General features: G+C 46.2%; 1 protein-coding gene across 6 annotated transcripts in view; it reads left to right on the top strand.

Annotated features, from left to right (window-relative positions):
* Positions 1 to 12787, top strand: part of Wdfy3 (WD repeat and FYVE domain containing 3) — a 250490-nt gene that overhangs the window by 27155 nt on the left and 210548 nt on the right. For 4 of the 6 annotated variants that reach the window (XM_052735532.1, XM_052735528.1, XM_052735531.1 and 1 more), the window contains exon 2: positions 1483 to 1570. The exons of 1 other annotated variant lie outside the window; for it this stretch is intronic. The gene's annotated coding sequence lies outside the window, so the exon portion shown is untranslated. Of the gene's footprint in view, positions 1 to 1482; positions 1571 to 1590; positions 1734 to 12787 lie in introns of those variants that run through there. One more of the 6 variants, XM_052735529.1, reaches the window with a different exon arrangement.

Below are 12787 nucleotides of genomic sequence, written 5' to 3'. Positions count from 1 at the left end.
CCTGTGTGCATGGCATGCTCGTGGAAGTCAGAGAACTTGCAGGAATCGGCTCTCTCCTTCCACCATGTGGGTCCCAGGGGTCCAATTCAGATCATCAGGTTTAGGTGCAAGGTACCTTACCTGATGAGCTGTCGTATGGGCTCATTAAGAAATAGCTTCCAATTTTTGAAGAGTATTTTTTTGTTCCAACTTTACCTTCTAATTAATTAAGCACTAGCCAACCAAGCTTGGTTGGCATGGTGGTATGTGCCTATAATCCCAGCACTTAGGAGTTCAAGGCTAGCCTGGGCTATAAGAGACCCAGTCTCAACGAATAAATAAATAAACACAAATAAAAACAATTAACAACAATAAAAAGAAACAGCCAAGAAGTGAGATACTCATCATAACTAGATTATCTTTGAGTAACCGATTTTGTTTGAATTATTGTACTATGATTAGAGAGATTAAACCAGTAGTGAACAGGAAAGCCGAATGTTACAACATGAAAACTTTCGTACGCACAGAATGCTGGCCAAGAACGGGTGTGGCTTCAGAAGGCCTGTCGGTATTAGTGCAGGGGACTCATTTTTTAATTTCTTGAGACCAGGGAAGTAAGTGGCTAAGACCATGGGAAGTTTTTAGAGCAGAGAGGATAGAGTCCAGAGCCTGGACTCCATATCCGTATGCGAGGGTTCTCCTACTGAAATAGGGGCTCACAGATAGGAGAGACATTTAAGTCATGTGTATGTGGCGTGGCAAGTAACTTGAGGCCGGAGTGCGACCTGCAGGGGAGGATGGGGGTTTTCTTAATTTAAATTTGCACAAATCCATTTAGCGCTCCCCTCCATGTCTCTTCTGATGCTGGACAAGCACACCTTGGTAATATTGGGTTGTTTGTTTGTTTCTCTCTGAAGGGAAGACAGTATGTTCTATGTTATGCAAGTGAGTACCAGCCCCAAAGGGGTAGAGCTGGCTTTACGGTCTGGCCTGCCTCTCACCATGGTGTTGGCACTTTGTCTTTATGTAAGTTCGTTAGGTCAGTTTCCTCACCAGCTAAAGAAGCCAAAATGGGTGATCTGTAGCAAATACTTCAAGTAACCTAGCTTCCATGGATTTTAAGAAAAACTGCCAGCTCTATTTCCTTTTGGAAGGCTTGTTTTTACATTTTATTTACTCCTTTTGTGGGTGTGTCTGTGCACACACGTGCACCATGCCAACCCTGTGGAGGTCAGAGAGCAGCTTGCAGGAATCAGTTCTCTCCATCCACCACGTGGCTTGCAGGGATCACTCAGGCTGTGGTTGTCAGGTTTGGTGACAAGCACCTGTACCCACTGAGCCGTCTTGCCGGCCCCTTTCGGGGTTGTGTTAAAAGCAGGGTGTACCTGCCTTGAGTGGCGTGCTCTCAGGTGTTAAAGGAAGGTAACAGGTAGAAGTAGCCGAAGATGCTGGGGCAGCTGCTCTCCCGAACGCGAGCTCAGCCTCTTCCTTCCTTCCTCACAGGTGTGATACTCTCGACATCCGCTTCCGGAAGAAAGTGCCTGTCATTCCTGACTCTCCAGGTTCATGCCAGCCCCGCACACAGAATCAGGTCGGTTTGGGGACTTCACTGGGCTGTTGATAAGGGAGCCAGGGACGGAATCCTTGAGTCTCCTGAGCTGGGATTCCCAAGACCAAGGTTTCGATCCTGCTTCATCCCTGATAGCTGGGTCAACTAGGGAAAGCCATTTTCTCTTCATTCTCACCCAAACCGGGTAGGTTGGAATTCACTATCTTCAGCTCCAATTCTGGCTTTGAACATCAGTATTTCTGTTGTTGGTACCTGTAAGTTTGACAAAATCATGTGTTAGAAACATTTCCTTTATCTCCTTCCTGGAAAGTATCATTAAGTTTTGATGAACTAACACATCATAAAATGAAATTATATTAGATTGTTAGTGCGCTCCCCACGCACGTGGAACTTCGTGGCCTAGCAGTCCAACACACTGCAGAGCATCAGTCACCCCTTCCCTGCACTGACTGCTACTCTGCCCCTGAGTGTGTTAGACATTCAGAGACTGTTATACCATCACTGGCCCCAGGAAAGATCAAAATTCAAAACTGCCGAGATGTCAACTGTTCATGACACCGTAAAGTCCACAGCAGTGAGCTGGGACAGTCTGATGTGACTTCAGAGCGCAGGTCTCTTTAATCAGTCCTGTTGTCCCCACAGTGAGTGACCAGTTCAAGTGGGAAAACAGCATGGCAAGGAGCTTGTGAATCCGGGGACTCTGTAGTGTTCCATTTTAACTGTGGGATTATGAATTGCTGACCTTTTCATGGGCTGTCAGTCCTCCAGCGGTGTTCTTCACTTTAGAGATGGCGCCTTTGGGTCATGTTCTCACTGCTTGAAAAGCCCTCAACTGAACTTACCTTGACTCTTATGGGAACTCTGCCACGATATGACCCAGACTTCCGTCCCACTATACTTAACCAAAAAGGGAAAGGTGTCAGGCTTTGGGGAGTTTTCCAGGAGACACAGATCCAAGGGCAGAAACACAGCCAGGCTGCACAATGGCAGCCTGGGGGCCTAAGCACACCAGTTCCTAGCCAGTGCTCAGCAAAGTGCCTGTCTTTTGGACACATGCAAGGTTCTCTGTCCTCTGCACATGTGCATTTCCCTGTCCTCTACACACACACACACACACACACTTTCCCCTGTCCTCTGCACACACACACACTTTTCCCTGTCCTCTGCACACACACACACTTTTCCCTGTCCTCTGCGCACACACACACACACACACACTTTCCCCTGTCCTCTGCACACACACACACACACACACACACACACACACACACACACACACACACACACACTTTTCCCTGTCCTCTGCACACACACACACACACACACACACACACACACACACACACACACACACACTTTTCCCTGTCCTCTGCACACACACACACTTATCCCTGTCTTCTGGACACATGCACATTTTCTTGTCTTCAGCCCATCCTTTGTGATGGAAGCATGCCTAGCCGCTCCTTCCAAGCTGTTAATGGTTAGTCTGTTAGTCTAGACTCCCCTGGCAGGCTCTTCTACACCAGACTACATTTCCCAGAGTGCATTGTTCCTCACGCAGCTCCAGATAAGCTTAGAAGAGGGGCATTTAAAACCTCACATTGGCCTTCTGTTCAAAGCCTATTCTCTAAAAAACATCTGACTTCTTCCTACTGAGATGCCAGTTACGATCGCCTGCCAGTGCCCCTCCAGAGAACAGCGTGCTCAGAAAGTCGGTGGTGCGGCACAGGTTTAGATTCAACCCCAGTTCCAAATGAGGGAACCAAAACCTCCAGGGAAGGAACTCAAGAAAATACAGGGGAATTTGTGAGTACAGATTTTGACTGAAGCTGAAAATGCCCAGTGTAAAAAGTTCTCATCAGAAAAAAATAAATAAATAAAATAGCATTGCTAATGCTTTTAGGCTTTTAAATTATGATTTATTTTTCTTTAATTTTAAGAAATGGTGGTTAAAATTTCGGACCCAGGAGGACTGGATGTGTCTCACACAGTGGTGGAGCACTCGCCTGGCACGATGAAGTCTCTGAGTCTGGGCTGCATCACTGTAGATGAACTAAGAAGTCACTAAGTAGGCAAATAATTTAGGGCCCAGGAACATTGAAAATTTTCATCACAACTTTATCTCTTGCTGTGAAACTTTGTCATTTTCCCTTTTCGGTAGACTTCTGGCTTATTGAACAAAACCTGAGATTTGCATGTCCGCCTCACGGAACTGATTTTTAAATCCTTAAGTATCCTTAGTGGTGCTTATTTGATATCTTCATCAAAGGGCAATTCAAAACAAAACAACCCCTGTAGACTTTCCCAAGTGGTTTAAGAGTGAAAACCTGCCAGGCCCCAGATATACCGCTCCTGTCAACTGTCTGTCTGTGTGGATTTCCCGAGCTGGTCTCATTTTCTCAATAGAAGTGTCAACTGTGATGACCGCTCGCTCCTAGAGGCAGTGTGGTGCAGTGAGAGGCGTGTCTCTGCCTGATGCAGGGAAAGCAGCAGGAGGGATGTGCATGTCCCCATGGTCCCAAGGGGCCTCCTGAGGAGCTCATCTTTGAGAAAATGGATCTGTGTAAGTGAATAGCAGGGAGGAGCTTAGGAGGAGGTCTTCCCACACCCAAACACTTTGGCCTAATTCGATCAGGCATCAGACATGTGCCCAAGCGCATTGTTTTGTTTTTTTCTCCAGAAATGGCTGGCACACTTGTAATCTCAGCATCTGGAGGCCACAGTGAAGGGACAGAGTGTGGGTCAGCCTGGGCTACAGAGGGAGCCCTGTCAGGAAGGAAAGAAAGAACACAAATGAGTGTAATGGAAGTGCTTGGCGATGTAGGTGATAGAGAAGACAGACAGGAAGTGGAAGTCTCCGGAACACAAGCTCTCAGGCTGTTTGTTCGTTCTACCTCAAAGAAACTGGCCTAGACTCATCTTCAAAAGCCAAGGTTCAGGACTGAGACTGCATGGATGCTACCACAGGAGCAATCTGATTTCAAGAGAATTTCATACAGAGAAAGGCACAAAGTACTTTTTAAAACATTTCTTAGCTAATATTTTTGTTTTTTCATATAAAAATTAGGATATCTCATTATGTAGTTCAGTAGATGCTGCTAAGAGCCTCACAGGTATGAATACTCCCTTCTGCCCCAGTTTTGATTTAGAAGTTAAAATTTTAAAGAGCAGAGTTAAGCTTTGGTTTAGTTACAAAGCATCAGTAGATAAGCCTTGTGTTTTTCTGTATTTGAGGAACGAGGGTGGTGGTGGTGGTGGTGTTGTGTGTGTTTAGATATCTTTGAAGGAAAACTGCTCAATGTTTTTCAGAAAGCAAGCTATCCCACTTGAAAGAATGCCTCATGCCAGGCTGGGGGAGGGCTCAGGGGTGAAGTGCTTTGGCACAAGCCTGATGACCTGTGTCTCAGCGAGACAGGATAGTGAGCGACTGTAATCACAGAGCTGCCACGGCAGATTGGGAGGTGGAGATATGGAGACAGAGACTGTCTCAGAGAAGATAGAAAGCAAGGTACTATACCCAGGGCTGTCTTCTGACCTTCATATGCATGCTGTGACACACACACACACACACACACACACACACACACACACACACACACACACACACACGGGGTGGGGGGAGGTTTAAAAAATAGAACGCATCACGCCTGGTTGTGAAGGTCTTCCCACACACTCAGGTTGTCTAGAAATCTATGATTATGTTTTTATGTGGGCTTATCTTGATCTCCTGTGCTTCTTGGATTATGCTTTTCAATGTTTTTCATTTCTTGCACCTGCTGAAGAATGGCCTGTTCAAAGAATTTCGTTTGATAATGTCACATTTATATTTGAAATCCACCCACTTCATCTGAATAATAGCTAATGGTAATAAAAACAGTATTATTGGTAGGTAGCATTTACTGTTTCCTGGGTTTTCTTTTCTCTTTCATATATTCCTTCATTTATTCTTCCTAACAAATAGATTCCATTATTGTCACTCTAATTTTCTGCCGGGGTGATGACAGGCCCAGAGTTGCTGGCTGGCTCCAGTGCTCCTTCTGTAGCTGCTTGGGTATTATAGGAAAAATGTCTCACTTCTTCCTTTTTTGACCCTAAGAGGGCATGAAACATTTTGACTATGTGTGTTTGGATTTAGTATATGAACATGATACCCTATGGATGGCCATTTGTACCTGACTTTTCTTTTAGGCCACTAACCAGCTCCCATATCATGACACGGAGACTTATTATTAGTTTTGAATGCTTGACCTAGCTTGGGCACATTTCTGGCTAGCTCTTTTAACTTAACCTGTTTCTCTTTATTTACCTTTTGCCTTGGGGCTCATTACCTTTCTTACTTCTGTGTATCTTACTTTCACTGCTTCTCTGTGTCTGTCTGTCTGTCTGTCGTCTGCCTGGCTTCTTGCCCCAGGCTTATCCCTAGTTCTCTCCTCCTTCTTCTCTCATTCTTCTCTCCCCTCTAGAGCCTAGATTTCTCCTCCTATTTTTTCCTCTCTGCCCGCCAGCCCCACCTATCCTTTCTCCTGCCTAACTATTGGCCATTCGGCTCTTGATTAGACCAATCAGGTGCCTTAGGTAGGCAAAGTGAGACAAACTAGTATAAACAAAAGTAACACATCTTTGCCTAGTTAAAATAATATTTCACAACAGTCATTGTATTAAACACAAATTTCAACATCTTATTCTGTTGGTGAGAAAAATACAAATCTCCCTGGTAGGGAGGTGTTTGGGGCAGAGAATTTCTTCCTGCTCAGAGCCTGGGTGGAAGTAAAATTCTATTTGGGGAAAAACCTACTGACTTGAAACTGAATCTCAAGCACTGCTAGATCTAACCATATTGTTGGTATTTAATGTGTTCATTAGTTTACTTGGGAACTCTATATCTGTTTAGGTAGATGCCCATATTTCTCTTTCTCTGTAGACGGTGTGTGTATGAGACAGGATCTCACTTTGTAGTCCTTGCAGGTTTCAAACTTGCGATCCTCCTGAGTGCTGGGATTACAGGCACGTGCCTCCACACCTGGCTTTGAAGACTTATTTTGAAACCATCATCTTGGTGCCATAGACTGTAGAACTCAAGTACAGGAAGAGCAGCTGGGCTGCCAAAGACATGAATGTCTTTAGGCTCCTGGGCCTCTCTTTCTTTCCTAGAGTTGCCTGTGCTCTGGTTTTTCTTTCTTTGTGCTGATTGCTCAGCTTTCTTGGCATGTTCATGGTCCATCCAAGGATGAAGGCTAACTACATAAGTATCTTGATGTCTGTCCATTCAGTAGGGGGAAGAGGCCATGGGCCCTTTCTGAGGGGTATCTAGTGCCATTCTCAGAGGAGTATACTTGGTAGGAGAGAGGAACTATGGCCCCATTCTGAAGGATGTCCCACAGGCATTCTGAGAAGGGTCCAGTCTAATGTTCCTATAAGAGTTTCCCACCCAGACCCAGGGAGAGGGAGGGTTCTCCGTGATGCTGTGGCAAGAAGAATGTGACTATGTTTACTGTGGTAACTGAAAGGGAAAGTGAGAAACTTGTCCTTGAAAAACACATAAGAGATGTAAGCTTGAGTCTGTTTCAAGGTTCTTAATTTGGAGTACCTCTTACGGTTTCCTGCATCTGTGGCTACTGGGTTTTGTGCTCGACTTTATTCCTATAGCTTTTTATGAGTCTGAATGAGAGTACATTCTACATCTCCTGGTGGAAACAGGTATCCACCCGAGTGCTCCAGCCATGCCTTAGAACTCTGTGAAAAAAGCAGTGGTCCTCACACCGCTCAAACCTGTCCTGTCTGAAGTGAATGGCAAAGCTGTGTGGTAACCTTTGGCGTCTTTTTTACTTTGGCTCCAAGTTGGATATACCATTCTTTTTTTATAAGCTTTATTTATTTTATTTTATTTTCTCAGACAAAGTCTTACTCTGTAGCCTTGGCTATCCCGGAGCTCACTATGTAGGCCAGGCTAATCTTGAACTCACAGAGGCACACCTGCCCCTGCCTCATGAGTGGTAGGATTAAAGTTGACTTTTTATAACGTTTGCTCATTTGGTGTGCAGATGTCCGTCCGTGCGCTTACACAACATTGCAAGTGTGGAAGTCACAGGGTGACTTTCGGGTGTTGGTTCTCTCCTGGCACCGTGTGGAGCCTGAAGGTCGAGCTCCGGTCATCAGGTTTCATCAGGTTTCTAGCAAGTGCGTTTGCTCTCTGAGCCATCCTGCCAGGCCTGTACTCCTCCCTGCATGCTTTACCCGGGTCCTGGGTCTCAGCATGTTTGGACTTTTTTTTTTTTTTGGTTTCTCAAGACAGGGTTTCTCTGCATAGTTTTGGTGCCTGTCCTGGAACTTACCCTGTAGCCCAGGCTGGCCTCGAACTCACAGAGATCCGCCTGCCTCTGCCTCCCAAGTGCTGGGATTAAAGGTGTGCACCACCACCGCCTGGCACATGTTTGGACTTTTTAAGAACTGGAAAACTACTCAACAGGCATTATCCATAGACAGTGCATGAGGCATTATAAGTAATTCACAAGTTTATAAAGACACAATTGAGTCCTCTAATTTTTGGTTTCCCTTGATGTTACACTCCAGTGGACATTGCTTTAAGGGGAGATGTGTGCAGTTCAGCCACGGTCCTCACCACTGTGACGGACAGTTCCGTGGCCCTGTGGTTCTAGACTTGGTGCTGGCCGAGTCTTGTGCATTTGTTTACACGAGGAAAAGAGGAAGCAGTCACACTCTTGGACTTGGCACGCTCACCCTGCCTGCAGTGACCATCCATTCTCAGAGTCAGCGGTGAGCACTCTGCAGGAAACTTACTTCTGCTCTGCCATGAGCACTAGAAATTCAGTCCAGGGATGCGGCTCAGTAACAGCGTTTGCTTGGCATAGGTGAGTTTTGTTTTCAGGGCTGCCAGAATCCCTCCAGTAAACAAAAAGCCAAAACCAAACTAAAGTTACCTCATTGTGTAACTCACCTCTCACTTTTTTTTTTTTTTTTTAACTTTTTAGGACAGTCTTGCTGTGTGGCCGAAGTCTGCATTAAACTCACGATCCTTCTGTCTCAGGTCCCCTGCCCCACCCCGCCACACACATATCCAGTCCCAGGATTGTAGGCATGCCATGCAATCATGACCAGCTTGCTTTCTTCCATTTATGACTACTCAAATAGTTCCAACTGATATTCTTAAAGAAATCCATATTCTTTTTTTTTTTGGTTTTTCAAGACAGGTTTTCTCTGTGTAGCTTTGCGCCTTTCCTGGAACTCGCTTTGTAGACCAGGCTGGCCTCGAACTCACAGAGATCCGCCTGCCTCTGCCTCCCGAGTGCTGGGATTAAAGGCGTGTGCCACCACCGCCCGGCAGAAATCCATATTCTTTATCTATTTCTTCCTAGAGTCTTCCCAGTGACATAGAAAAATATCCCTGTCATAGGAGCAGGAAGCCACATGATATATATATATAATTCCCAGGAAATTGGATAGCGACAAAGTAGTTACTACTTGGCTGAGGCTAACGGATGAGAACCAGGTTTCTTCCAGGTTAAGGAAGCATATTGGGGCTGTAGTGAGCCCGGATCAGCATCGTTTTCCCTGGGAAGGCAGAAGAAGTTGTGTGCATTAGACATTTTGTCAGTTTGTCAAAAGGTTTTCTAAGCATGTGTATAGGTAAAATGAATATTTTGCACTGCTTCTTGAGATTTTTCAAATACACCTTTGGCACCGTGCTCTCACGTGAGGCTGCGTCTCTGTGCTTTGCTGCGACTCCACAGCAGTGGGATGCGACTCAGAACAAATCCTGGTTGTAATCCGGTTTCTGTCTGCGCTGGGTCAGCAGCTCTGCTTGGGGCTTGAGCCTTTTGCCACTTCCTCTTTGTGGTGAGGAAGCAGCTAGCGCGGGGAAAGGAGCGGGGAAAGGAGCAGAGACGGCAGCCAGCAGACTGTCCTAAAATCCGGTTCCTCCGGGCGCTGGGGCAGGCACCTGCCCATCGTCTCTGTCAACTTAGTAAATTAGTAAAGTGCTTCCGGTTCCTAAGACTGAAGGGGTCTTCACGGCTGGGGCTACACGTCAAAATCAGTAGAACCAGGACTGATAACATCTACATCTCTTGATAATGGTTGGGATTAAGGAGGCCGTTTGTGAAAGATGCTGAACGTGGGCCTGAAATACGGCAGCTGCGTGGGTCAAGCTAAATGGTGAAATAAATGTGGAATCCCTTTGCCGACAATACAGTCCTGTACAGAGAGACCTTGGCCTGGGAAATAAAATGTGGGTATGAGCCGGCACTCACGTCCACCGGCATTGCAGAAATCTCTGAGTAATGGCGTCCTGAGAAGGACGCGGTAAATGCTACAAAGTAACATTTCTTTCCAGAAATCCACGGAAGAAAGCAGAGTGTATACTTAAATACACAACACGGAGAGTGTGTTCGTGTGTGTAGAGTAATGATTCCTTTGATCTCTCAGGGTGGAATGCTAAAGTTGGAGAGCCTGTGTGACTGTATTTATATCTCAGTTCATTCCTTTTGATGTTGCTGAGAGGAAATTTGTTTTATTTTTAAACATTTTTGTACAAACAAAATAAGCCTGTCACAGAGCTTGCAGTTTGGTGGTACAGATGGATATAATGCCTGGCTCCCAGGGTTAAGGACCATTGTCTTATCCAATTGGAATTTTAATTTTTGATGCTTAGGCCCAGCTGTGAAGAATATCCATTCATTTCATGAATTGGGAAGAACTTTACTAAAATCTGTCTTTTCCCTTGTAAGGAGACAAAATTCCAGCTCCGTCTTCCTCTGGCAGTGGCTGCTCCCGCGGAGAACAGTTTCCGTTGCTGTGGACACAGGGAAGGGAGCAACCTGAGGGGCCGACTGACTTTGCCACTGAGGTTTTCTTCCGGGAACGGCTGCTCTGCTGCTCTGGGCTGGGCTGAGGGGACATCATGGCCGAAGGGATGGCGCAGCAGGTCTTGCTTTCTGGCAACCAGCAAGCAGAGAGCACTGGGAGGGCAGGAAGGGAGCAGGAGTCCCTCAAAGGCATGCCCACAGTGACCCGCTTCTCCCAGCCAGGCTTCACCTCCTCTCCTCTTTCACCCCTTTTCAGGAGTGTCACTAGCGGGAGACTTAGCCTGTCACACACGTGCCTGTGGGGGATGGGGGGGCGGGGCGCATTTGATATTAAAGTCATAACTTGTTGCATGGTGCAGGAAATAAGGAGAAATTTCAGAGGGAAATAAAAAAAAAACCAGCAGGAGCAGAACATTTACATGATGAATTGAACGGAGTATTAAGGTGAGAGAATTGGAGGAGACAGGGTGGCTTGCTTCTCTGGGGTAGGTAACTGGGGACAAGGGCAGGGTAGCGTCTCTTGTCTAGGCTGGTTTCCCTTGTTTGTGATCATGCCTGGTTCTTCCAGCACAGACAGAACATTGTCCACACATGGGCTTTGTTCTCTGTGTTTAGCCAGGCATGATGGCTCACACCTGTAATCATAGTATTCAAGAAGTTGAGGCAGGAGGATTGCTATAAGTTCAGGTCCAGCCTGGTCTACTGTGGTGGTTTGAATAGTCTCATATATTTGAATGGTTAGTCATCAGGGAGTGGCATTATATGAGAAGGATTAGGGGATGTGGCCTTGTTGCAGTCGGAGTGGCCTTGTTGGAGGAAGTGTGTCTGTAGGGGAGGACTTTCAGGTTTCAAAAAGCCCACATCATGCCCAGTGTTTTCTTCCTCTCAGCCTGTGGATCAGGATGTAGCTCTCAGCTACTGCTCCAGCACCAGTGTGTACCACCGTGCTGCCCCATCCCCGCCATGGTGATGATGGACTAAACCTCTGAAACTGTAAGCGAGCCCCCAGTTAAACGCTCTCTTTTATAAGAGTTGTCTTGGTCACGCTGCTTCTTCACAGCAATAGAACAGTGACTAAGACACCTACATAGTGAGTTCCAGGCCAGCCTGGGCTAGAGAAAGGAGCCTATCTCAACCCGTCAATAAACGAGTCAATAGAAAGAGAAACAGCATGAAAAAGTAATGTGCTTACTCTTTTTCAAATCCCTTTAAACTTAATTACCATGTCGGAGTGGTGCATTTTGAGCGACTTGTTTTTAACTTCCTTACCCCAAAAGACCAATGTGATTTCTCTCTCCCCCAAGAGGAGAGGCCTAACGAGGCAGGTGTTCTCAACAGCTTCCTAGCTGATTGGAAGCTGATCAAATGCGTCCACTTTGCGCTGCCTTTTAGTTCTTTAAGCGGTCTGAATGAAGAGCAAATTCAATGACTTGGCTGCATATAAAATTCTGGGTTTTTGTCGTTGTTTTAAATCAGACACATTTACATGCTCAGACCTATATTAATCCAAGCAAGAGCTGAACTAGAACTGAACAGATCTTGGATCCTTCTTTCTCTCCTTTCTTCTCCCTCCTTCCCTCCCTCCCTCCCTCCCTCCCTCCCTCCCTCCCTCCCTCCCTCCCTCCCTCCTTCCCTCCCTCCCTCCCTCCTTCCCTCCTTCCCTCCCTCCCTCCCTCCTTCCCTCCCTCCCTCCCTCCCTCCTTCCCTCCCTCGCTCGCTCGCTCTCCCTCTCCCTCCCTCCCTCTCTGTCATCATATACTATTTAAGTTAAAGGTTGAAAATCATCTGTTATCCTATGAAAATACTCACCAAAGGCAGGAGTTACTCTGGAGTGAGGTCCTGCTGCTGGTTGTGGGATCTTCGTCCTTCCACGCAGCTCTCCATCTTCTCCTTGTGTGAACGGGAGAAGATCTACCCCTGTCCCGAGGAGCTGAGACTCTGTGGATCTCAGCGTTGGTCATGTTTCACATTCTTAGTATGGAACATCAAGGAAATATCCATGCTTATGAAATATTCCAAAAGCTCCTCATAGAAGTTATTTGAACCTGTTACTGTTATCCAAAATCAGGGTCCTAGAAGTGAGATGTAGGCATATTGTCCAACTTCAGGATATAATAGGCATAGGTTTACGTGTTTGTAGTTTTACTCATGTGTAGTTGTGGTTGATTCCTTGAACTGGAAATCTACAAAACTATAAAATGAAACCAGTAGAAACAGCTCTGTGCTCATGTCCCAGCAATTTCATTTCTCACAGAACATGTCGATAGGACTGTCCTGTGTCACTTCTGAGGTTTCAGAGAGTGATAAGTAAGTGGCTGTTCGGAGTCAGCTGTAATGGTGCATGTCTCTGATTCCAGCGTTACCATGAGACTGACACAAGGAGTCTGTAAGTCTAGGCTAGCCTGTACTACATGGT

The sequence above is a fragment of the Peromyscus californicus genome, unplaced genomic scaffold, assembly GCF_007827085.1.
Source record: "Peromyscus californicus insignis strain IS unplaced genomic scaffold, ASM782708v3 Scaffold_13__1_contigs__length_99412109, whole genome shotgun sequence".
Classification (NCBI taxonomy): Eukaryota; Metazoa; Chordata; class Mammalia; order Rodentia; family Cricetidae; genus Peromyscus; species Peromyscus californicus.
This window is presented reverse-complemented; position numbering and strand designations above follow the sequence as displayed.